Here is a 26,231-nt window from a genome sequence, read left to right on the forward strand (position 1 = left end):
TCCCTCTCCATAATTTTCAAAAGAAATTTTGAGATTGGTATTACAAATGATATGTGGTATAATAAAGCAGGTTTAATATTAATAGTCTCATAAAAAACTATAGATATTCCTAAATAAAGAAATCAAACAATGCTTTACTTTTTTAAATGTATATATGAATTTAAACCAGATAGTTTATCTTTCCTCTCTCTGTCCTTAAACATGTAAATTTGAAGTATTTGAAATAATAAATTATTTCTCTTTAGACATCTCTATAACTCTCATTTAAAGTGAGTCTTCTGGTTTATATTTTGTTTCGAATATTACTTATTTCTGGTTAGTACTAAAATCAGATTAATATTTACTAAAGAGATTTTAAGAGAAATGACTAATGAGGAAATACGCTTTGCAGGATTTAATATATACGACGGTTATCATTTCTTGCTTTCTTAGTGGCTGAGGGAACTTGAATCTGAAAATAAAAATAAAATAAGAAAATCAAGATTTTAAGTAATCAGCTCAGATAGGATTTCATAGGTTCTCAATCTCCATACTTTCATTTTTCAAACCTTAGGAGAAGAGAATGGAAACTGTGACTTTGATTAATTCTCTTATTATTATGCTAATCTTTTATTCAGCATTCTGTTAATCAGAATTTTCTTTTACTGACCCTTACAACCATAATGCAGTAGTAATTGATATTTAAGATAATAAGCCTGAGGCACCACAAGCGACAGGGCTTTCTGTTCCAGCTTCTTAGGCTATGCCAGCATTTGAGAAGCTGTAAATAATTGTCTGCAAGTGGCATATACATTCTCACTCTTCTGGTCCCCACCTTTGCCATTCTCCACTGACTGTCCAGGTCAGCCTCTCTTGTCCACTGTGTCTGTCTTGCTTGATTTGGTATCCCCTTACTTACAAGCCCCCTTTTCAAGGTCAAGATCCAAATCCCACTGGGTAGTTTGCCCTCAGATAAAGCAGGAGTCCTGAATTGCATGCAGCTTCCTACCCAGGAAGAAGCCCCGACCCTCTTTCCAGGACTTTTCTGAGTTCCAAAAGGTAGGTTACTGAAAGTAATTCTCTTGGTCAGAATATCTGATTAACTAGAAGATCCTACTTCATTAAAGAGATGAATGAAAGAGGGTTCATTTATTGTTGGGGTCTTTCATGACAGAGTGTGAGAAGCAGCACATGGTGGTAGATGGAGAACTGCCCCTGTGCAATGAGGGTGTTTAAGTTTCAAGTGCCACCTTGGATATGGATTGGCTCTTTAACATATTCTGGTGAGTCATTTAACCTTTTGGTCAGTCAGTAAACATTGATTAGGTACCTACTGTAAGGCCGGCCACTGTGTTAAGTGATGGAGAAAGAAAAAAAAAATGGCAAAAGACAGTCCCTTGAGAAGGTCACAGTCTAATGGGGGAGACATATAAACAACTATGTACAAACGAGATTTATGATAAATAGGAAATAATCAAGAGGAAGAAGAGGATGTGGGCAATTGGGAAAGACTTTCCTATGGAAGATAGGACTCTTAGCTGGGACTTGAAGGAAGTCAGAAGATGAAGGGAGAACATTCCAGGTATGCAGAACAGCCAGTGAATATTCCTGGTATCAGAACAGGAAGGAGGCCAGTGTCACTGCCCTAGACCAACATGGTGCTTATAAGGTGTAAGACTAGAAGGATAGGCTATGAAGGCTTTGACACCAAGCAGTGTTTTTTGTATTTGCTCCTTGAGAGATAGGGAGCCACTGGAATTTATCAAGAAGGGGGACAGTGACACAGTCAGAACTGAACTGCAAGAAAATCTCATTGATGTCTTAGTGGAGAACAGACTGGAGTTGGGAGAGGACTTGTGTCAGGTGGACTACTAAACAGCAGGCTATTACAGTAGTCCAGAGTTTAGGAGATGAAGGCTTATACCAGGGTGGTAGCAATATCAAGGGAGACAAAGGGGTTGTATTAAAGACATCTTACAAAGGTAAAATCAACAGGGCCCTTGGCAACAAAACCTAGAATTGTTGGGGGAGGGGAGTGAGAGAGTTAAGGAGTCAAGAATTCTAGGTTTCTGTACCTATAGATAGCCTTAGAAGACTGGGAGGGTGGTGGTAATCTCAACAGTAATAGAGAAGTTTGAAAAGAGGAGTGTTTGGGGTGGGGGGGGAATAATGAGTTCAGTTTTGGGCATGTTCACTTTAAAATGTCTACCAGACATCTAGTTCTAGATGCTTCATAGTTCAAGATACAGAACAGGAAGTCAGTTGAGGGCAGGCCTAAATAAATAGATCTGAGAATCATCAACATAGAGATGATAATTGAATCCATGGGAGTTGATGAGGTCACCAAGTGAAATAGAAGGGAGAGAGAAGAGAGCCCAGAACAGAGCCCTATCAGATACCCACAGTTGCCTCCAGGACTATAAGTTACAGAGCAGTTACTGATCTAATTTGGTAAAGAGTTAGAAGTAATTCCTACCAAATCACAGTTCTCTCCCACCCCCTCAAATATTTCCATAAGTAAAATGTTGGTTATGCAGAGAAAAGCCTCCTGTTGCTTGTAAGTATCCAGAACAGCTTCAAACCCAAAAGTAAATAGGGGGAAAGAGAAGAATAAAAATGGGAAACAAACCTACTGATGTGTATATATACACACATATACATATATGTGTAGTTACTGTATGATTAAAACAAAAATATTTTGTGTTCTCAGTATGTGGAATTGTATCATTATAAATTCTAAATATAACTTCTGTTGCTATCAAAATGTAAATAAATATGCTTCAGATATGAAAAATAGTTAGCATGCCAATTGCCCTGAATATATCTTTGAAAATAAATTCCTGGGGGCAGCTAGGTGGTGCAGTGGATAAAGCACCGGCCTTGGATTCAGGAGTACCTGAGTTCAAATCCAGCCTCAGACCCTTGACACTTACTAGCTGTGTGACCCTGGGCAAGTAACTTAACCCTCATTGCCCTACCAAAAAAAAACACACCACACACACAAGAAAGAAATTCCCTATTTATCTTTTTTTGTTTTGTTTGTTTTTTGGTGAGGCAATTGGAGGTTAAATGACTTGCCCTGGGTCACACAACTAGTTAAGTGTCAAGTATCTGAAGCCGGATTTGAACTCAGGTCCTCCTGAATCCAGGGCCGGTTCTCTGTCCACTGCACCACCTAGCTGTCCCAATTCCCTATTTATCTTAAGCCACTGTGCATTGTCCTTAAAAGTGAGAGAATATTGCATTTAATATAGTACCCTTTATTCTTAAGCAATTTGGGAGTACTTTACTTTGTTTCTTTCATGTCTTACATTGTCTCTCTAGTCCTAATAACTTCTCTAGTAAATAACATTTTATCTTCTTTTATAAGAAAGGAACTGGGGTTCAGAGGAAAGTAATTTTTTCCAGGTCATTCAGTGAATCATTTCAAATGCTTCACTTAGAAGAGTTTCAGTTCTGTGCTTTCTTTCAATAGTGGGCCTCTTTGGACAAACCTATAGTTTCTCAATTTTTTATATTCTTTTGCTCTTTTTTTGTCACTTATCTAGCTAGCACTGATTTAATATGAGCTTCCAGTAACTGGGTAAGCTTTTTTCCCCATTTTCTAAGGATGGAATTAATACAATAAAGGATTTTGAGCTTTGTACATTTAGCTAGTGAGTGATCGATCAGCACCCACTGTTTCTGTTTTGCCTTAGTGGTGCTCCCATATCAGCCACACATTGCTCAGTTGAATTCTTCTTCCTAGCTTCTGTATTTGCACTGGTCGAGCTTCCCCTTCTCCTCAGGAATTAGATTTCTTTTGAACTGCCCTTGATAGCTTTCGAAGTAGACAAATGTCATGGGGCCTTTCTAATCAAAGTGACTCAGCCCAGGTACTTTCTGAGCTCCAGATTTCATTCACAAAATGGACAAGAACATGGCTAAAGCTGTCTTTATGTATTTGGTCACAGATTTTTCTACTGTGTCCATGGAATATATAGGACCAGTTGTGATTTGAGTTTTTGGCTCTGTATGACTCCCTGTTCTCTGATTAAGTTTCACTGGATAAATATTCTCCCTTTCTCTGGATAATGAGTCCAGTTTTCCCTCCTTATCAATATGAATAAAATAAAATAAAAATTTGTGTTTGGAGTTTTTGTTGACAAGCAATTTTATCTCGTATTAAAGCCTTAAAATTGTAGATAAACAGAACTGCCAGAGAGTTCTTCCTCCTACTCCCAACAGCCTAACAGGGATGAATAGAGGTGAAAGTGAGTAGGGAACATGGAAGACATTCTCTCCTTTCCTCCCCCTCCCCAAAAAAGGGAGAAAAATAGAGGAAGGGGTGCCCCATTTCTCTTCCTGGCTTACAATTAATCATCAATGTAGACTTTCCCCAAATCACAGTCCACACTCAAAATGTCTCCAGCCCAAGGTCATTATTCCACTCAGACTGACCTGAGCTCTGGCAGCTCCATAAACTATGACTTCCTTCCCACAAGAACCTTCAAAGTCAAGGCAGACTTTCAGGGTGGAAACTTAAGAAACTAAGGCAGTCCCTTCTTCCACTTTCTATGAGCAAAGTCATATTTAGAGGATTATTAAAATTGACATCGCATTTAGTATCAATCCTCTTAGTGAAAAGGCTATCTGGCATTTTCATGCAGGAATTTCCAGTTTGGCACCTAAGTCAATTATATGGCATGAATTGAAGCAGGAAAATCTAATAATGTCAGAGATTTAGAGCTGGTAGGACCTTAGAGATGTCCTATAAAAGATACATGTAAAATACTTTGCAATGGTAACTGTTTAAATCAATTCATAAACAACTCCATAGCTAGGTAGAACAAATGTCAAGTGCTACTTAATACCATGAGATCTTTCCCAATTCCCCTAGTTTTTAGTGGTCCCTTAACCTCACCAATCTGTGCATTTGTTTTTATGTTTTATATTTGCTTATATGTGTATATGCTGTTTCCTTCCTCCCTTACCCTTATCTTTAACAGAACATAACGTCCTTGAGGTCAAGAAACTATTTTGGTTTTGTCTTTATCACTTAAAAATTTCTTATCAGTCTGAATTGAATCAAAATCATCATAAGATGAATTGGTTCATGTAAGAATTAATCATGATAGCCATTTTGTTATCAATTACTTTCAAAATATTATCAAGTCTTACTACATTTTATCCTCACAATATTTCTTTGAGAAAATCAAGTTACATGTATTATTATCCTGATTTTTTTTATGTGAAAGCTAAAATTCAAATGAGACACAGAGCTAGCAAATGAATCTAAATTCTTTTACTTGTAGCTTAGTTCTCAATTCAGATTATTGGTTTATAACCTCAGTGAAATTAGGGATGGTGTCCTCATGCTTTACATGATATATAGGACTTTGCATATAGAAAGTGGTTTAAAACTAATTTTTGATTTGGATGAAATTTTTTTTCCCAAGATGCCTAGGCAGAAGAAAACATATAAGCATTTCTACAATAGTGAAAATGAAAGCAATTGTCCATACTATATTTCACTATGTTCCTTATTAGTGAGTTTATGTAGCTAATGAGACCAAAGTTCTTCATTCATTACCCATATGAAGTATGATCTAGCTGTTTTCTCTTGCGTGGGTACAGACTGCTCTTTATCCCAGCTTTCAGTATAACAAATGTGTAACATTTGATTATCAGGGAGAAAGGAAACAGATCAGTACAAATCTAGCCTCAGTGGGAAGGGGGCAGCAGGGCGGCTCAAGCTGCCTAGCGTTGTCATCATTAGAATTTTTTGTATGCAAAAGAAAGGCCATTATGAATCTACAGGTATGTTTCAATTGATATCTTAGACCCTTAGGGTAAGTGATGCTTTTCTGTATCCATGTACTTAAACTGTACTGTTGAACAATTTATGAATATCTGATGATCAAGCAGCCCTCTCTTTAGGTGTCTGATTTGTTGCTTTAGAGGGAAATTTTTCATTGATTTAAATTTGGTAATTATACTCATGTCCTATAAAAAGATACATATAAAATATTTGCAGTGGCAGCTGCCTAAATCAACTCCTAAAACTTCAGTTAAAAGTAAGATATTTTCCATGATTATTTTAAAATATGATGTTTGCTGGAAGGGAATTCCAGTGAATTACCACAGATGAAGTGTGAGTATATTTCTCCCACTTGTAAATGAGCTCTTATTTTCCTCCAGTGTATATTCTGGTCCACAATGAGTCATTTTCAACATGTTTCAGTTTAACTCCTAAAACATTTTTAAACTTGGCAGGCATATTTAGATGAATGTTACTTCCAGTTTTAGAGACTGCTTCTAAATTATACTTCAGTCACCATGAAAAGTCCTTTCAGAAAGAAAGAAACAGAGGGTTGATTGGAAGTATATTTGATAGAGGGTAAAGGTGACCAGCCAGAAAACAGTTACTTTCCAGTAAAAATGGAATAATTAAACTTTTGTGATTTTTTTTTGTTTTTGTATAATGCCTCTAATTTCAGCTTCTACAAGTGTTTCTTAAATAAATTATAATTATTATGTCCTAGTTGAAAGAATTTTAGATTAAAGGATTGCTTATGTTCTTCAGATTTAGGAGCAGTGTCTTCTGTTTCTCTTGTATCCTACATGGTGCTATTCAGAACATCAACTTAGTGGGCTTTTTTTCCACCAACAAGTAAAGTGGGGGAGGGGGGAGAGGAAGGAGAAACAGTGGCAGTGACACAGAGGACCATCTGTAAAGGGGTGTGGCAGCACATAGAACAGAGAAGAGAATGGTCCTCATAGAGAAGAACCAGATCTGCTGACCATATCTCCTCACACTACACCATGCTGCTTTCTCATGAGGATGCACAAGCATAATAACTGCAATCCACTGTAAAAACACAAAACACTAGCTTTTTAGCTCCCTAATTAAAGAAGAAAGGATCGTTTTTTAAAATTACTTATACCAATTCAGGTTTTTTACAATATATTTTAATTAGATCCATTCATAGGCATTGTGTTATTTAATTGTTAAGCCCAATTTTCCAAAGTGTGTGTAAACTTCTCTTTGAGAGTAAATGAAGTTCATTTTCAAGTTGTCTTAACTCTTTTGGGCTTACTAAGGTGCCACTTAGTAAATTACTATATTTTACACAAAGTGATACCTTAGAGATCACAAACTAATGATTATCAATCTTTTTGGAACAGTGATAATGCCTTATATTTATTTGATTTTGTAATTCCTAACCAGAAAACCCTCCAAAATTATGTACCCTATGTTTATATATCATATATTAACAATCTAAAATTGTTTTATCATTAAGAATAATGTTTCCTTTAAGTATTTTATGAACAGCCTTTGAAATCACTAGATGCAAAAGTGTCAAACCAGACTGGTAATCACATCTCTAGACATACTGGGAGATACTGCACAATTATAGAAACAAACAGCATTTTCCTTATACTTTATATGGGTTTAACTATACAATTATTGATATTAAAGTTATATTAGTTCTTGAATGGTTCCAGATATAGTGTTCTTTTTTGTGATCATGTTATGAAATTTTTTTCATAATAACCAATTCTAGTCTTCCTTGCGTACAGTTTCTGCATTTTGGGGGCAGGGGCCAGTGAGTGTTAAGTAACTTGCCCAGGTCACACAGCTAGTAAGTAAGTGTCAAGTGTCTGAGGCGGATTTGAACTCAGGTCCTCCTGAATCCAGGGCCGGTGCTTTATCCACTATGCCACCTAGATGCCCCCCATTTTCGGCATTTTTAAAGCTATTAAATATAAGATCCCCATAGTCCCACCTTAATTTACTAGAAATTCATTATTAAATTTGAAGACAATTTTTGTGATAGGAAACTGAGAGGAATTATTCTGTCTGTTGAAGGGAAATACTTGTAAATTGGATTCGTGATTTTGCAGAATTTATGGTTTTTAATTTTAGATTTGACAATGTTTACATGATTGGTGACTTTTCATATAATTAGAAAAGGCCATTGAAGATGAAAATAGAAAACTAAATTTTAATAGAATATCATATTTTTTATTATTGTGCACAAGCAGGTTTTTTTTTAATTTAAAAAAATTAGTTTTTGTTGTTCTGAACTTAACAAACACCAGGAAACATGAGCATTTCCCTATACAAAGATTTTCTACGAAATGAAGAATTTCCATTATTGGAACAGCTTGGGGGTTTTTTAAAGTACATGATACATTCAGCACTCTACTTCCAAAGCTGTCATGCTTTTCTGTTTCCCAGGGAACTTCTTTTTTTCATGCCTCATCAACACTTATTCTTTTATTTTTATGTTACCCTCACTAGTTTTCTCTCTCCTCCAAGTTTCTCACTTCCCCCCAATTTTTAAACCCTTATGACCAATAAGCACAGTCAAGGAAGGAACCAAGTATTTATTAAATTCTTCTTATGTGCCAAGCACTGTGTTAAATGTTCTGCAAATATTATCTCATTTAATCCTCACAACAACTCTAGAAAATGGGTGTTATTATATATCACCATTTTAGAGTTGAAGAAGCTGAGATGGAGGTTGAGAGACTTACCTAGAGTCACACAGTTAGTAAGTGTCAGAGGCTGGATTGAACTCAGGTCTTACCGAGTCCTGGCCAATGCTCTATTCACTGTGCCACCTAGCTGCCTTTGTCAAGCAAAACAAATCCAAGTGGTGTTAAAAGAAAGAGAACGCAAATTTTTGCTGATTGGGAAAAAAAAATAATTTAAAAAAGAAATACTTTTGAGAAAAGAAGGTAACACTTATCAAAGTAAAGTAAAACTCTTTCACACTTTGTAAAAGTACAGAAATGGAAAATGCCCCGAGAGATTACATCTCTTTTCTCATTATTTTGTTGTTTACTCGGAACCCTACTCTCAATTGTTTTTATGGCATCTTAGGTTTTGAAAGAACTCAGAGAGCATGTGGTCTAACCCTTACTCATAGCATGATTCTCTCTAGATAACATCTGCAGCAAATGATCATTCAGCCCTGCTTGAACACCTCAAGTACAAGAGAATTCAATCCATTCTATTTTCATACACCATTAATTATTAGGAAATGTTTCCTTATTTTAAGCACAACTATGCCTTCCTCTAAAATATCAGCCTTTTTCCCTGAAACTGAATGGAATGAGTCGAATCCCCCCTTCCACAAGGCAATCTTTCAAATATCTTAAGTTATTTTAATGTTCACATTTCTTTCTAGTCATAAGAAATCCCTTTAGTTGGTCCAAAAGAGATGTTTAATCCTTTAAGATTATAGACTCTCGGGACATGTTTCTACTGGTAAGAAGTATAGTGGCTTGTTTTAGTTACAAGGCTTTCACTTAGTTCACTAGAAGTGACAAAAGTTACTTAGATGAATTGCTATATCTGCAGAACATAAGGTTTTCTTGCCTTCTCTTTGCATTTAAAAATTACAGTCACATACCTGCGATTAGAACTGAAGCATATTTCAAATTTGAATCATTGTGGTACAAACTCAAAATTTTCATTGGGGTCATTATTCATAGATACTCTGCAATGTTACCATGCCTAAAATTCTTTACACTTCATAACTCTTAGGGATGGAAAATGCCTAGAGATTATTTCCTTGCTTCTATCAAGTCATAGAATTTTAGAGCTGGAAAGAACCTTCAAAGTCATCTAATCCAGTATCTCTATTTTACAAATGAGGAGAGTGAAGTCCTGGATGCTAAGAATATATACTCAGAGTCACACAACTAATGAATGGGAAGAGTGTGTTCTAAAATCCACATCTTTTGATTACTAATCCAATGCTCTTTCTACCATAACATACCCCAAGCAAAAATGTACCAGAATCATCCAAGACAAATAGTCTGTCCCTGCTTATACCTGTGAAGGAACTTGCTTACCTTTAAATGTTAAAAAGATGTTAGCACTGAAATAGTTTTAAAAAGAAGTTTACTGGAAAATCAAGGTATGTATGTTCAGTAGCCTGTCAGTTATGAGAATGGAATGTTCTCTATGTTGGTGCCCACAAAAACATGTCTATTCCTTATTCATCTGTTCTCTTTTGCCATTGGTTAAACCAGTGTGCATTTGATCCAGAAATAAGTCAACAGATGTTTAAATGAGAAATGTGTGTTATGAAACTAAATCATCTGTATGTAGTAAACATAGATTTTCTGAACCCTAAGTAATAGGTTGCACTTGCAAATAGTGGTTTGAGAGTCTTAACTAAACCACTGATCCTTAATCTCTAAAATTGATTTGTAAACTCAGCATTATGCATTGAAAAATCTAATTGGTTAACATTTTTCTGTAGCTATCCAGAGTACTATTTTCCAAATGGTATCCAGTATCATCTTTGTGCCTCTTATAGATCAAGCTCTCCCTGGATCTTGTCAATAGTTTCCTTAACATGAAGCATCCTCCACCTTCTGCCACCCCTCACTCTAGATATCTGTAAGTTCTGTTGGTTTCTCTTTTGTTTTCAAAACTAGAATTTTCAAATTACATAATTTAGACCCATGCTATGCTTTTACATTATAGTATTAGGGCCCAGATGAAGGGTATAGGTCTTTCGCCAGGTATTTTTGAAGATAAATTGCTTCAAAGGAGCATTAAGGAAGAAGTATTTCATTTTTTTTTTTTTTTAGGTAGAAATGACATTAGACATCACCTAATGCCCTCTTTTACTGAGGCCCAGAAAAGTAAAGTAACTTGCCAAAGCTTAGAGATTCAAATTGAAATCTCTATTCTAAATGTAATGCTCTTTCCAATAAACTATTTGGCCTCTCATTTTCATGTGCTTTATATAGAAGGATATTATCGGAATTCTCTGGAACTCATGTTGATGAACAGGAAACTAGAGGGAGTAATAATTCTGCCCTTTTGGATGCAAGGCTGTGGGCCCAGTTAATGACTTTGACTTGCTGCATCTGTATATGACCGGTCCAGCCATGTGATGGAACACATAACTGGATCAAATAACCTTCCTTACTCTACCCCCACCCTCCCACCCACTTTGATCATGTGCCTCTTCTTTGCCCTGCCCTTCTACATGACAACCTAAAGAGATTTAAGTTTTAAAAACTGAGGGGTAGGGGCAGCTAAGTGGCACAGTGGTTAGAGCACTGGCCCTGGATTCAAGAGGACCTGAGTTCAAATCTGGCCTCAGATACTTAACACTTACTAGCTGTGTGACCCTGGGCAAGTCACTTAACCCCAATTGCCTCACCCCCCCCAAAAAAAAACCAACAAAAACTGAGGGGTCCTGAACTCCTAGAGTTGTTTGGTAATTTTTAGGTAAATAATAACTACCTGGTTTATAGCCTGGCCTTCAGAAAAGAAAAATTGGAAGATATGTTGAACAGTCAGGTTAAGGTCCTCTGACAGAGAAGACCAAGCTCCATGGTAGGAAGAGGAATTGAAAGAAAAGATCAAGTCTGAAGTAGCATTTCTAAGAGATTTGGCTCTGTCCTAATGGAACTAAAAATCGAAGAAGGAGATAAAACATGGACACAGATAGGTATCATAGATGAAATATTCCACAATAATTTTATATATCTTCTATATACCTATTTATGTGCATGTTGTCTTTCCTGTTAGGCAATAAGCAGGAACTGTTTTGGCCTTTTCTTTGTGCTCAGTCATTGATCATTTCAAAAGATACTGCTTTATAAAAGCCTAAATTGAAGATTATGGAATTGAGGATAATGGAGGAATTCATTGAGATTACATTTGAATTGTGGCAGTTAGATGACCCAGTGGATAAAGCACTGGCCCTGGATTCAGTAGGAAAATCAGAAACAAGAGAGAGAAGTGCATTTTTGTATGGAAAAGTAGTTAAGTCTATTGTTCTAGATGCCTCGCAGAACTGCAGTCATATCATCCCAGATAACTCTTTGGAAATTGTTTATTCTCCCTATCCTCTAATGCAGCTAAATCCGTGTAACCATATTTTGTGAGTTGAGCTCTCTCTACCTAGCTTCTTGCCATGCTTAGTTTTGTTTGGCTATTTCCCCCTAATTTTAAATATGTTTACTGCTGAAAAGAGTGAAGCATAGCCATACCTCTTGAGTAAAATATTGAGAAGAGAGAAGTATTCATACCATCAAATTTTTCCCTTTTGTACAGAAGTGGGCTATACTGAAAGCTATAAGGACCTCAAGTGTCTTTTTATGGTTACTTTTTCTGTATTTGAATAGGAAAAAAATAAATCTTACACTGTTTCAGGGTATGGTATGTTCAGCTTGAGACTTGTTGAATTTAAGGTGTGGGATGAATGTCCAGGCACACACAATCCAGCAGACATTGAAGATGGAGGGCCAAAATTTGTTTATTTAATTTTTTGGGTGGGGCAATGAGGGTTAAGTGACTTGCCCAAGGTCACACAGCTAGTAAATGTCAAGTGTCTGAGGCTGGATTTGAACTCAGGTCCTCCTGAATCCAGGTCTGGTGCTTTATCCACTTTATCCACTTTATCCACAAAATTGAGGAGAAAAATCGGGAATGATTATATAGATACAGAAGTCATCTACATAGAAGTGATAGTTAAACTGAAAATTATTGGTATGTCAAAAGAGATATTGTAGAAAGAACAAAGGTGTGTAGTGGGAAGGGCAGAAGGACATCTATACTTAGTTTCCAGAAAGAAGACAGGAATTCTACAAAAGAGATTGAGAGAAATTTGCCAAATGGATAAGAAGAAAATCAGGAGGGGGAAGAGTTAGAAAGATATCCTACATGCCATAGATAGGTCAAGGGAGATTAGGACTGAAAAACTTCCTCAGTATTTAGCATAGTAATCTGCATGTAGTAACTGGTACCTCCTACATCTCTGACTTGGATTAAATTGACTATTTAATAATTTAGTAAGTATTCAATTAATTACTTAATTTCAAATGACTCCAAGCTGGGAAAGATAGCTAACACTCCAGATGACAGTCAGGATCCAAAAAGGTCTCGACAGGTTAGATCATTGTAACAAATTTAATAAAATGAAATTCAGTAGGGATAGATATAAAATCTTATATTTGGGTTCCATAAGTCAAATTAGATAGTAGTTTCTAGAGAAGATACAGGAATTTTAGTGTTCTGCAAGCTCCAGGCTAGTCAACAGTATCATATAGTAGGTAAAAACAAAACAACCCTCCATCTATAGCTACTGCTTGAATACCCTGCCCACACCTTAAATTCAGGGAGCCTCACACTGAGCCAATGAGTACTTTCAGCCATGCATACAGTCAATCCTCAACATTCCTACATTTAACTTTTGAGACTTCAAGCATTCATGCGATTTTATTATTAACCTCATTTTCACTTTTTGCAGTAGCTACCCGTGCACATTACCAGTACAGGGGGGAAAATGAGAGGCATGATACCAACTTGTGGAGCAGCTAGTGTCCTTTTAGGCACTTTGTTGGTCTTTACTCACTTTCACCTTTTTGTAAAGAGCCCAATGTGCATTCATGGCATATTTTCATTGTTTGCCTTTGCTAAAACTCAAGTTTTGTGTTGCAATGATGTTCCCCAAAACATAGTTTAAATCCTTTGAGCGCTAAGCCCAAGCATGAAAGTCAGTGATGCAGCTTAGTGAGAAAATAAAGGCATTAGATAAACTTTTGTGCCAGAATGTCTCCAGGCTCTGTCAGCCTAATCAACCAGCTAGCTAGAGACATCAAGGCTGATTTATCCCATCATCCATAGTAGCCCCAAGGTAAAATGTCACCTTGCCTCTGCTATGCTCCTTAAGGATCTCAAACATTACAGCAGACATCACTGATGGATAATTTCAAGCTGGTGAGCCCTTCATGATCTCCAATGCCACTCACCACCTGTGAAAGACAGTGTTAGAAGTGATGTCAAAGGGCAGCTAGGTGGCCCAGTGGATAGAGCACCAGCCCTGGATTCAGGAGGATCTGAGTTCAAATCCAGCCTCAGAGACTTAACACTTACTAGCTGTGTGGCCCTGGGCAAGTCACTTAACCCCAATTGCCCCACAAAACAATTAATAAAAATTTTTTTAAAAAAGAAGTGATGTCACGACTTTGGCAGTCTTGGCATCTTTCAGCAGCAGCAAATAAAGTCCCAGCAACCTCTTCATTGGTTTGAATAGGGTGGCCAAGGTAGAGAGGTTTACGGGAATATAGCATATAGTGAAGCAACCTTACACTGCCATCTGACGCAGTGGAAGGTAAGATTCAGGTTTAAAAAATGTTTTAGTTTTAAGAATTTTCTTTTGGGGCAGCTAGGTGGCACAGTAGAGCACTGGCCCTGGAGTCAGGAGTACCTGAGTTCAAATCCAGCCTCAGACACTTAACACTTACTAGCCGTGTGACCCTGGGCAAGTCACTAACCCCAATTGCCTCACATAAAAAAAAAAAAAGTTTAAGAATTTTCTTTGCTATATAATATTTATGGTACTGTAGATTTCATGTGTTATGAGAAGTGAATATTGTCTGAAATCTTTTTTTTTTTTCATTGAGATATTAACACAAAAAAGGTCACAGAATTCTAGGGAATTACTTAGAAGAAAAATGTTTTACATGTTATGTGTTTTTAATTTTGCATACTGCATTTTGTGGATATTTCATAGTTACTCTCTTAGGAAAAGTGCAAATTATCAGAATTAATGTTTATTATAAGGAATTATATGCACAAAAGCAACTCTGATGAAAAAATGCAGTTTTAGTGACCATGAGATCCTCATTTTGCATACGTTCAATGTATCAACATTCACTTTTTTTTTTTTACTTTCACAGTTTTCTGGGAACATTATCTCCATAAAAACTGAGGATTGACTATACTTCTGCTACTGTCCTAATTTAGCCTACCTTTGCTTGTCAGATGTGGTCTTTTATTTACTATTTGTCCTATCCATTTACAAATATCAACTTATAGCAGCAACAGCAAGACTGAGTGGAGTAAAATAAGGCCAAAGTTGTCTTTCCCTTAGTTCATGGGCCTTCAGGCATAATGCCACATCTTTTCTCTGAATCTCATCACACTCCATGGACTAGGAGTTAGTTGTACTGGAAGAGAATGAAAGAGGCAAAATCACTGGAGGCAGTATAGCAGTTTTTCCACCTATCTTAAAGGGTGAAAATTATGGAAAAGTAAAGCAAGGAATAAAGTAGATGGGGAAATTTTAGATGAAGAAAACAGTTGGATATATGAGAGAGAATAGAGTGAGTTATGCACAAAATATTTATCTAAAGTTTTATTTATATTATTAGAATTTGACTATTCACATTATTATTGGATCACATAGATTTAGAGTTAAAAGGGACATTAGAGGTCATCTAGTCCAGCATCTTCATTTTACAAGTAAAGATACTAGAACCCAAAAAGGATGTGTCTTGCCAGAGGTTATAAGATTTGAATCTATCCTCAAATGACACTAAATAGAACTCTTTTTCCACCTCACTACACTGCCCAAAGTTCTACAGAGCAGGGATTGCAAGGAAGTTCCTCTGACTACAAATCCAATGCGCTTTCCACTATGTTACAACACATCTTACTAGCCTTATTATACATCATATATTAAATGTCTCTTTTTTAAAAAATGGATGGATTGATTTGCTTGGATTTTTATGTTTTTTTTTTTAATTTTGAGTTCCAAATTCTCTCCTTTCCTCCAAATCCTTCCCCACCTTTTGAGAAGTCAGGCAATATCACTATTATATATGTGAAGTAATGCAAAACATATTTCCAAAAAATTGTGTTTCCTTAGAGTGGTAATTTAGAGCAAGATGTGGTTGTATTTCCTTTTAATCCTAAAGATTGCAAATATATACATATTATATGCCAACAGCCATTGCTTTACATGTAATTTCACATTTGAAATAGTTGGGCACAGGAGACACAGTAGTAAATGACTTTAGTAATGTACCGTTTGATAAACCAAAGACTCCAGCTTCTGGGATAGGAACTCCAGTATTTGACAAAAACTGCTGGGAAAACTGGAAGATAGTGTGGCAGAAACTAGGCATAAACCAACATATTGCATCCTTTATACTAAAATAAGGTCAAACTGGGTACATGATTTAGACATTAAAAAGTGATACCATAGGTAAATTAGAAGAGGAAGGAATAGTTTACCTCTCAGATTTATGGAAAGGAGAACAATTTATGACCAAACAAGAGATACAGAATAGTATGAAATGCAGAAAGGATGATTTGATTACATTAAATTAAAAAAGTTTTGTCAAAACAGAAGCAATGCATCCAAAATTAGAAGGGAGGCAGAAACCTGGGAAACAATTTTATAGATAGTATTTCTCATAAAGGCCTCATTTCTAAAATATATCAGGACTGAATCAAATTTATAATAACCCAAGTCATCCCCAATTGAGAAATGGTCAAAGGATATGAACAGGCAGTTTTTCTGATGAAGAAATCAAAGCTGTCCTATTGCCATATGAAAAAATGCTCTAAATCACTATTGATGAGAGAAATGCAAATTAAAAACAAACTCTGAGGTACCACCTGACACCTATCAGATTGGCTCATATGACCAAAAAAGAAAATAATAAATGTTGGAGAAGCTGTGGAAAAATTGAAACAATAATGCACTGTTGGTGGAGCTGTGAACTGATTCCAACCATTCTGGAGAGCAATTAGGAATTATGCCCAAAGGGCTATAAAGCTATGCATACCCTTTGAGCCAGCAATACCACTATTAGGTCTTTTTCCCAAAGAGATCATAAAAAGGGGAAAGGACCCACATGTACAAAAATATTTATAGCTGCTCTTTTTGTGGTGGCAAGGAAGTGGGAATTGAGGGGATGCCATCAATTGGGAAATGGCTGAACAAGTTCTGGTATATTGATGTAATGGAACACTGTTGTGCTGTAAGAAACGATGAGCTAGTGGATATCAGAGAAACTTGGAAGGGCTTACATGAACTGATGCTAAGTGGGATGAGTAGAACTAGGAGAACATTGTACACAGTATCAACAATATTGTGTGTTGACAGACAGACAATAGACTTGACTCTCCTCAGCAAATACAATGGTCAAGATAGTTCCAAAGGACTCATGATGGAAAATGCTCTCCAAATCCAGAAAAAAAATAACTATGGAATCTAGATGCAGATTGAATCCTACTATTTCTATTTTTTTGTTTTTTGTTTTTGAGATTTTTCTTTTTTGCTCTGATTCTTCTTTCACAGCATAACTAATGCAGAAATATGTTTAATGTGTTTGTACATATACAACCTATATCAGATTGCTTCCTGTCTTGGGGAGGGAACGGGAGGAAGGGAGGGACGAAAAATGTGAAACTAGAAATCTTATAGAAACAAATGTTGAAAACTATCCACATGTAACTGGAAAATAATAAAATACTTTTATAGAAAAAAAGAAATATAGGGAGTTTTTTAGATGGTGGAAACATGATATGTTTTAACATTATGAAGCTATAAGTAACCCATATTTAATATATGGATGTTTGGTCACATGGGGAAGTACTTTACAAGATACTATTGATATTTCAGACATAATGAGAGAAAACTAAGAGATAGAGAGGAACACCTACATCATTCAGCTGACTTTCAAGCATTAGTTTATACTTCTTTTTCCTCTATGATTTAATTTTAATTTTCAAATGATGTATACTTTATTACATTTTTGTGGGTAGTCACCTGATTGATGCTCTAAAATTTTAGATTTATTTTTTTTCTTAATTTTATCTTATTATATTACTTTGTTGTAGCCTTATATCATGCTTAATTACTCCTCTCTGTATCTTAGTGTTTATGCCTTTTAAATGTTTTAGGAATGTTGTCATGTCTCCTTTAACTGCCTTAGTCATCATTTACCCAAACTATACATATTTAGACACTTTCATCTTCTCATCATTCACTCATACCTGTCCTGTAATCATTTTGGCTTCTTTTTTTTTCTAAGCTCCCTGTAATTTGTTTTCATCTTGCTGGCATTTAAAACTGGAAATAATAGTCTCAGTTCCGTCTCATCATACTTGAGAAAAGAAACCCATCATCACAGTCTCTGATGTACTACTGTTTTCTATCCAAGCCAAAAAGAATTGGTCTATTTTGGTAACTTAAATTTTTTGTCATCTAAACATCACATATTTAATGACTTCAGCCCCCAAGAGGTGTTTGGGTTTTTTTTGGCTATTTGACAATAGTGTTTTTCAGATTTATTTTTGATTCCATTGCATCAATTTTTGAGGATGTTTCATCCTTTCGGTTGTCATAGATTGTTTTATTTGTTTGAATTTTCCTAGTTCACGTCAGTAATCTCTCTGTTTTCATAGGCAGCTAGGTCGTACAGTAGATGGTCAGGAAAAGTCAAGAAAAACCGAGTCAGAATCAGTTAGTTGTCACATAAGGGTCACTTAGCTTTAGTTACCCTGGGCAAGTTACTTAATTTCTATTTGCTCAGTTTTCGTCAACTGTAAAACGAATAATAGCACCCTGCTTCCTTGGGTTATGATTGAATGAATTAATATTTGTAAACCATTTAGCACAGTTCCTGTCACTAATTCCTTTTTCTGTTTTCCTCCCTTCTCCCCCTTGTGAGGATCAAATAAGTAATATTTGGAAAGAACTGTATTAATGCTAGCAATTATTCATTTAATTTTTATTATTATTAATTATCCATTCTCAGCAATATTTATAAAAATGGCATCTGGTATCTTTTGGAAATTTAGCTAACATGTAATCTAAATAATGCTTATATAAACACACTGGTGGCTAATACTGGTCACAACAAAAGATCAGGCTCCCGTAGTTTTTCTCCTTGTAGTACCATTTCTATACACATAAATATGTAGACCACAGGTCACATGGCTTTTGTGTGGTCTTTCTCTTTTTCCACTTTGATTTATGCAATGGAATGCATAAGTGTGTGCTACACATGATATCTTTTTGTTTGTTTGGTTGGTTTTCCAGGGCAATGGGGGCTAAGTGACTTGCCCAGGGTCACACAGCTAGTAAGTGTCAAATGTCTGAGGCCGGGTGCTTTATCCACTGCGCCACATAGCTGCCCCCCATGATATCTTTATATAGATGTCCAAAATAGATTTAGGTATAATAGTCCCAATCCTATAAACTCTTGAATTACCTCTTTGGTATTATATCAACACCTTTGTACTCCAACTTCTTCACTACTTTTCTTTTTTGTTTGTTTGTTTTTTTTAATCTTGAATAGAATTTTATTTCCAGAATATATGTAAAAGAAAATTTTAACATCAATTTGTAAAAAACTTTGTGTTCCAACTTCTCGTCCCCCCTCCGTTCCCACCCCCCCACCCACAAGAACTCAAGCAATTCAAAATAAGTTATACATGATGTGAGATTTAAAATTGGATATAAGAGCATTAAACCTCCCCTTTAACCTTTCCCTATATATCTCCCAGACCAGTAAGAGAAAGAAACCTCTGAGCTTTAATTAGAGATGGATTACTTAGCTTTTATTGTTTGGGAATTAATTAGCCAAGAAACAGGTGATACTGATTAGAGAAATAGGAAAGTAGAAATACAAATAAATAGTCTTAGATCTAAGCTAGTCTATATTCTTTTATAAACTCACCGAATCCCAAAGCTATCTCTCAGGCTGAGAACCAGCGTCAAGCACGTGCTGCCACCGAGGACCAGGGCCCCATCACCCAAAACACGCCGTCAAACCTGAGCCAGTGTGTGTGTGCCGAGAGCGAGAGAGACCACTTCCATTCTCACCTCATTTTTAAGCTCCAGTCCCGGAAGTCTCGCGTGCTTGGCCACGCTCTCCCAAACAGCAGCAGGGCGCACGGCTATTGGTCACGGTCTCCTCCCCAAAAGGGCGGTCCTTCAGTAGTATGTTAGCCAACTCTTAAATTTTAGTTAAAAACTTTCATTTTTTTATCACAATGAGTAGTCAAGGAAAAATTCCCATATTAGCTAGTTGTGAGAGAAAACAGTCAAAAAACCCCAAAACTTCAGATTAAGGAATTATCAAAGAGGAAATGAAAAAAAAAATTTTTTTAATGTGTTTCCATCTGTTTTCAGATACTATCAGACTTTCTCTGCAGATGAGCTGCAATCTTCATAAGTCTTTCAGGGTTATATTGGGTTATTGCCTTGCTGAAAATACCCAGCCGATCATCCCCCACTATTGCTGTTATTTTGTATATAGTACATTTCATTCTGCTTCAGTTCTGTAGGTCTTTCCAGGTTTTTCTGATAGTGTCCTATCATCATAACCTTTATATAGTACCTTTCTTCCTGTCTCCTAACACAGAAAATAGATAAGATCATAGTTGGGTTGAATGGGGATGATGAAAACTAATGACAGAAATCAGAGCTCTTCTGTTCCTATGTTGCATCTATTTTCTCTGCCAAGAAACTTACAAGCGTAAGCTGTTGTTATTGTTCATTATTTTATACTTCATACTATTTTTCTGTACAGCTCACCAAGACCACCAAAATCCAGGCTAGAATCGCAGGGAAGTCTACTCCAAAGTTTTTACTTGAATTACTCTGGTTGTAGATTCCAGATTTACCTTATTCACTGCACTTTCCATTTCTGCTGAGGACAGCATATCGCTGAGTGAAAGCGTCAAGGGCTAGTGTGGCATTTTCCATCTGACCCAAAGCTACTTCCCCATGTGCAGGTAGTCTTTATATTTATATATTTATAGCTGCTCTTTTTTGTGATGGCAAGGAATTGGAAATTGAGGGGCTGCCCATCAATTGGGGAATGGTCTGAACAAGTTGTGGTATATGACTGTAATGGAATTCTGTTGTGCTGTAGAAACAATGAGCAGGAAGAGTTCAGAGAAACCTGGAAGGACTTGCATGAACTGATGAGGAGTGAGATAAGCAGAACCAGGAGAACATTGTACACAGTATCATCAACATTGTGTGTTGATCAACTGTGATAGACTTGATCTTCTCAGCAATACATCAGTACAAGATAGTTCCAATGGACTCAGATGGAAAAGGCTCTCCAAATCCAGAAAAAAAAAAAAAAAGAACTGGAATATGAATGCCGACTGAATCATACTATTTCTTTTGGTTTTGGGTACTATTGTTTTCCTTTTTGACGTTTTTCCTTTCTGCTCTGATTCTTCTCATAACATGACTAATGCTGAAATATGTTTAATGTTATTGTACATATATAACCTATATCAGATTGCTTGCTGTCTTGGGGAGGGAAGGGGAAAAATTGAAACTAGAAATCTTATATAAACAAATGTTGAAAACTATCCCTACACGTAACTGGAAAATAATAAAATACTTTCATAATTAAAAAAAAAAAAACACAAAAAACCTCAATGGCTCCCCATCCCTCCAAGATTCAGATACAAAATCATCTGCTAGGTGTACTAAGTCCTTCATAACCTAGTCTCTTCCTACCTTTCTAACCTTCTTACAATCTAATTCCCAACCACCACTCTTTGATCTAGTTATATTGGCCTCTTGCCCATTCCACAAACAAGAGACTTCCATGTCTTGGCTCCAGGCATTTCTCTGGCTATCCTTCAAGCTTGGAATGTCCTTCCTTCTCATCTCTTCATATTCACTTCCCTGACTTCCTTTAAATCCCAACTAAAATCCTGTCTTCTACAGAGAACCTTCCCCCTCTTTATTCTAGTGCCTTCCCTCTCTAATTATTCTCCCCCTTATTCTCCACATAGCTAGTTTGTATATATCTGTTTGTGGTCTCACTCATTAAATTGTGAGCTCCTTGAGGGCAGGGACTGTCTTTTGCCTCTTTGCATCCCCATCCCTAGCACAGTGCCTGGAACTTTGTAGCATTTAATAAATATTGATTGATTGATTGGTTAAAACATTTAAGTACAAAGCACTTCAATTCAAACATGTTTGTTATAGCACTGTGGTGAATCCAAGGAAAAATGGAGTAGTGAATACGGTCTCTTTTGGGGAGACAAAACATTAAAAAAAAATTAACAGTAGCTAATAAGTCTCAAATGAGTTGTAGAAACACTTTATACTATTGCAATTTAAATAATGCAGAGTAAACTTTGGTCTGGCATCATCAGGGAAGGCTTTATGGACAATTGTTTCCTCTAGTCTAGTTTTAATTTCTAAATGATGTAGACTTTATAACATTTTTGTGGGAAGTCATCGGATGCATTAAAATTCTACATTAATTTTATCAGCTTTACATTACTTCCTTAAGATCCTTATGCTCCAGCCAAATTGTACTCTATTCATTGAAGAATAAGTAGGATATAGATAGATGCAGAGAATGGAAGAGAGTATTAAAGAAACAGCAATAGCAAAAGAGTGGAGGAAGAAATAGGCAGCAATGTGCTTCAGAATAAATCAAGCTGAATCAAGGAAGAATTGGTGTTAGGTAGCTAGCAACATCTAAGCTTGAAAAGGTTGTTGATCTAACTATGGAAGGCCTTGAATGCTATCTTGATGAAATTTGGTTTTTTGTTTTTGTTTTTTGTTTGTTTGTTTTTTGCGGGGCAATGGGGGGTAAGTGACTTGCCCAGGGTCACACAGCTAGTAAGTGTCAAGTGTTCTGAGGCCGGATTTGAACTCAGGTACTCCTGAATCCAGGGCCGGTGCTTAATCCACTGCGCCATCTAGCCGCCCCCTATCTTGATGAAATTTGAACTTGTATCTTGTAAGCACTGAGTTCCTCCCAATATTTCATTTACCATGTGAACTAGACCCTCTCTTTTGTACTTATTAATCCTAACGTGTCTCATATAATTATTTATATGCACATTTTGTTACTTGCTTCTCTCACCACCATTAGATTATTAGATCCTTGAAAGTAAGAATTGCTTTATTTTTCATCTTGTATCCCTAATGCCTAACACTAATGGATATTTAATGTTTGTTACACTAAACTGAATAGATTAGGAAAGTTACTGGAAAGATGTGAATGTCAGTCACATGATTAAAGCAGTATTTTCAACTATCTGTTCTGGAGTGTTATACAGAATGACTTACAAAGGGAAGGTATTACTGATAAATATCAGTTAGGAAGCTTATAGTAATTATAGAAATGAAGTGTTGAGGACTTTGCATAAGGAGATGCCATTTGAGAGTTGAGATATGTAGACCAAAAAAAGGATTCTGAAGACTCATTCCTGGTTACCCAGAAACCGAAAGACTATTCTGGACCAAGGAGATAGCTTTGGGGGAAAAAAGATTATGAATTTGATCTTAGGTATATTGCATTTGAAATGATTAAAAAATCTAAGTAGAATGCTGACTAAACCAAGAAGAAAGTAGTGGAGATGGGGATTTAAGGACTCAGAGGTCATTGAATTCATGAAAATTCTGAAAACTGGATTTTCAGAGTTGACCTCAGTCATCAGCTTTTCCACTGCATAGCCAAAAAATAATCCCCTTTAAAACATGCCACAAATGATCTTCCAGCCTTTGTTTGCAGATTTTCAATCAGAGAAGACCCATCATTCCACATTTTATATAGGAGAATTTTATATTGTATAATATGGCTCTAATTGTCATGTCTGAATTTTGCAATAAGAAGCTCATAATCTGAACCACAGTCAGTTCCAGGTCTTGTTTTAACTGACTGTGTAGAATTTCTCCACCTTTTGGCTACAAAAGTATATAATCAATTGAATGTCTCCATTAACCATCTGGTGATACCCATGTGTAGAGTCTCCTGTTGGGTGGTTGAAAGAGTGAGTTATCTTGACAAAACTCTATTAATCTCTGCCCTACTTCATTTTGTACTCCAAGGCAAACTCACCTGTTATTCTAATTATCTTTTGATTTGCTACTTTAGCATTCCAATCCCCTACTGATGAATGTGACATCTTTTTTAGTGTTATTTCTAGAAGATGTCATGGGTCTTCATAGAATGATAATCAACTTTGTCCTCTTCAGCATAAATTTGCTTTAATGTGATGCTGAGTGGTTTGCCTTGGATTTGAACAGATAATAATTCAGTCATTTTTGAGATTATACCTAATATTGCTTTTTTTTTTCACTCTTTTATTGACGACATTTCTTCTAAAGATTCTTGCCCACAGTAGTATATGTAATGATCATTTGAATTAAATTCACCCATCTTCCAGTTCATTCAAGTTCACTGACACCCAAGATATCGATGTTTGATCATAGATCTTTAAATTCCAAATTCTATACAATATTCTCTTTACAAACGTCGACTTTCCTTTCTTCACTAGGCATATCCACAGCTGAGCTTTCTTTCAGCTTTGTCCCAGCCACTTCATTAGTTACTGGAGCTACATGTAGTTGTCTCTTCCTCTTGCCCAGTAGTGCCTTGGACACCTTCTGACCTGAGGGGACTCATCTCCAGTGTCATTGCTTTCAGTACTGTCCATGAAATTTTCTTGGCACAGATACTGGATGGTTTGCCATTTCCTTCTCCAATTGTTATAAAGCTTTTTCCTGACATCAAGCCAATTAGTATTGTTCTAATTCTAGGCCCTGAGGCCTAACCACAAATCTAATCTTTCTTCCCTAGGACATCCCTTTCAGCCTTGAAGAGAGCCATAAAGTTCCCCTGAAATTGTCTCTTCTCTAAGATAGGAGCCCTAAAGTTATTCAGCCTTCATTCAATGAACATAAGTGTCTACTTTATGTAAGGCACTAGGGATATGAAAGCAAAAATAAAATAGGCTTTGCCCTTAAAGAACTTATATTCTACTAGAAGATACAACATATACACAATGAGTAAATACAAAATATATACAAAATAATACAGAGTAATTTGAGGCTGAGGAACACTAACAATAAGGGTTAAAAGATGTCTTCAGAAAAATTGGGACACTAATGCATTGTTGGTGGAGTTGTGAACTGATCAGCCCATTCTGGAGAGCAATTTGGAACTATGCCCAAAATTATGCCAAAGGGCTATGGGGGCTATGAATACCCTTTGACCCAGTAATACCACTACTAGGTCTGTATTCCAAGAGATCATAAACAAGGAAAAGGACCCACATGTACAAAAATATTTCTAGTAGCTCTCATTGTGGTGGCAAAGAATTGGAAATTGAGGAGATGCCATCAATTAGGGAATGGCTGAATAAGTTGTGGTATATGATTGTAGTGGAATATTATTGTGCTATAAGAAATGAGGAGCAGGCAAATTCAGAAAAAACTGGAAAGACTTAAGTAGACTGATGCTGAGTGAAGTGAGCAGAACAGGAGAACATTGTACACAGTAACACAACACTGTCTGACAATCAGCTGGATAGACTTAGTTCTCAGCAATACAGTGATCCAAGACAATTCCAAAGGGCTCATGTTGGAAAATGTTTTCCATATCTGGGGAAAAAAAAGTGGAATTTGAATGCAGATTGAACTGTACTAATTCTACTTTTTTTTTTCTTGTTTTTCTTTTTTTGAGGTTTTTCCCTTTTGTTCTGATTCTTCTTTCACAACATGACTAATGCAGAAATATGTTTAATATGATTGTACATGTATTATCAGATATTTATATCAGATTGCTTTCTATATTGGAGAGGGGGGTGGGAATGGAAGGAGGTAGAAAAATTTGGAACTCGAAATCTTATAAAAACAAATGTTGAAAACTATCTTTACATGTAACTGGAAAAAAATAAAATACTATTAAGATTGGGGGGGGGGGAATGCCCTCATTTGGGAGGCAGCATTTCATATGATGTGACACTGATGCCTTTTAGTTTCCAGACACTTTCCAGATAATCAGTATTTTCCCTAAACTCTGATACCCAAAACTGAATTATAATACTCCAGTTGTTATGTGACTGCTGCCACTACTGAAATGGTTCTGGAGGAAACTGTTTACTATAGTTATTATCTACTATAGCCTTCCCCCCAAAAAAAAACAAAACACCACCACACACACAAGATGTAGACATGGGAATTAGTTTTCTATAGTGACAAAAATACTGTCTTTTCATTTTCTTAGTTAAATGATGTTTTTAACAGTAAGTGGATCAGAGGGCAGAATAGACAAGGACGGAGATGAAAATAATTATTATGACTACATACAGTGAAGCTTACATATAAGTGAAAAGTCAATTTACTTGTGGGGGGTTTGCTTAGATATTTAGATGCATCCATAATCTCATGAATGTGGATACATCCTCTATCTGTACAGGTTGCAATTATATCTCCAGTGCCTTCCTAGCCTGTGAGATTCTCCTCCAAGTCCTTCCATAAATCTTCCATAGAGGATCTACCCAGCAAGCTTGAGGGCTTTGTCTATATATTTTTTTAACCTTCTATTTAACATTTTGGCTAGTTAGATGAGACTAAGTGGAAGGGAATAAAAAAGAGAGGGTACAAAGAGAAATAGTGGGGGCAGCTAGGTGGCACAGTGGATAGAGCACCGGCCCT

General features: G+C 36.3%; 1 protein-coding gene across 1 annotated transcript in view; it reads left to right on the forward strand.

The window, feature by feature from the left end:
- PIBF1 (progesterone immunomodulatory binding factor 1) overlaps positions 1-26,231 on the forward strand; it is a 276,844-nt gene that overhangs the window by 72,319 nt on the left and 178,294 nt on the right.

This window comes from Dromiciops gliroides, chromosome 3, assembly GCF_019393635.1.
Source record: "Dromiciops gliroides isolate mDroGli1 chromosome 3, mDroGli1.pri, whole genome shotgun sequence".
NCBI lineage: Eukaryota > Metazoa > Chordata > Mammalia > Microbiotheria > Microbiotheriidae > Dromiciops > Dromiciops gliroides.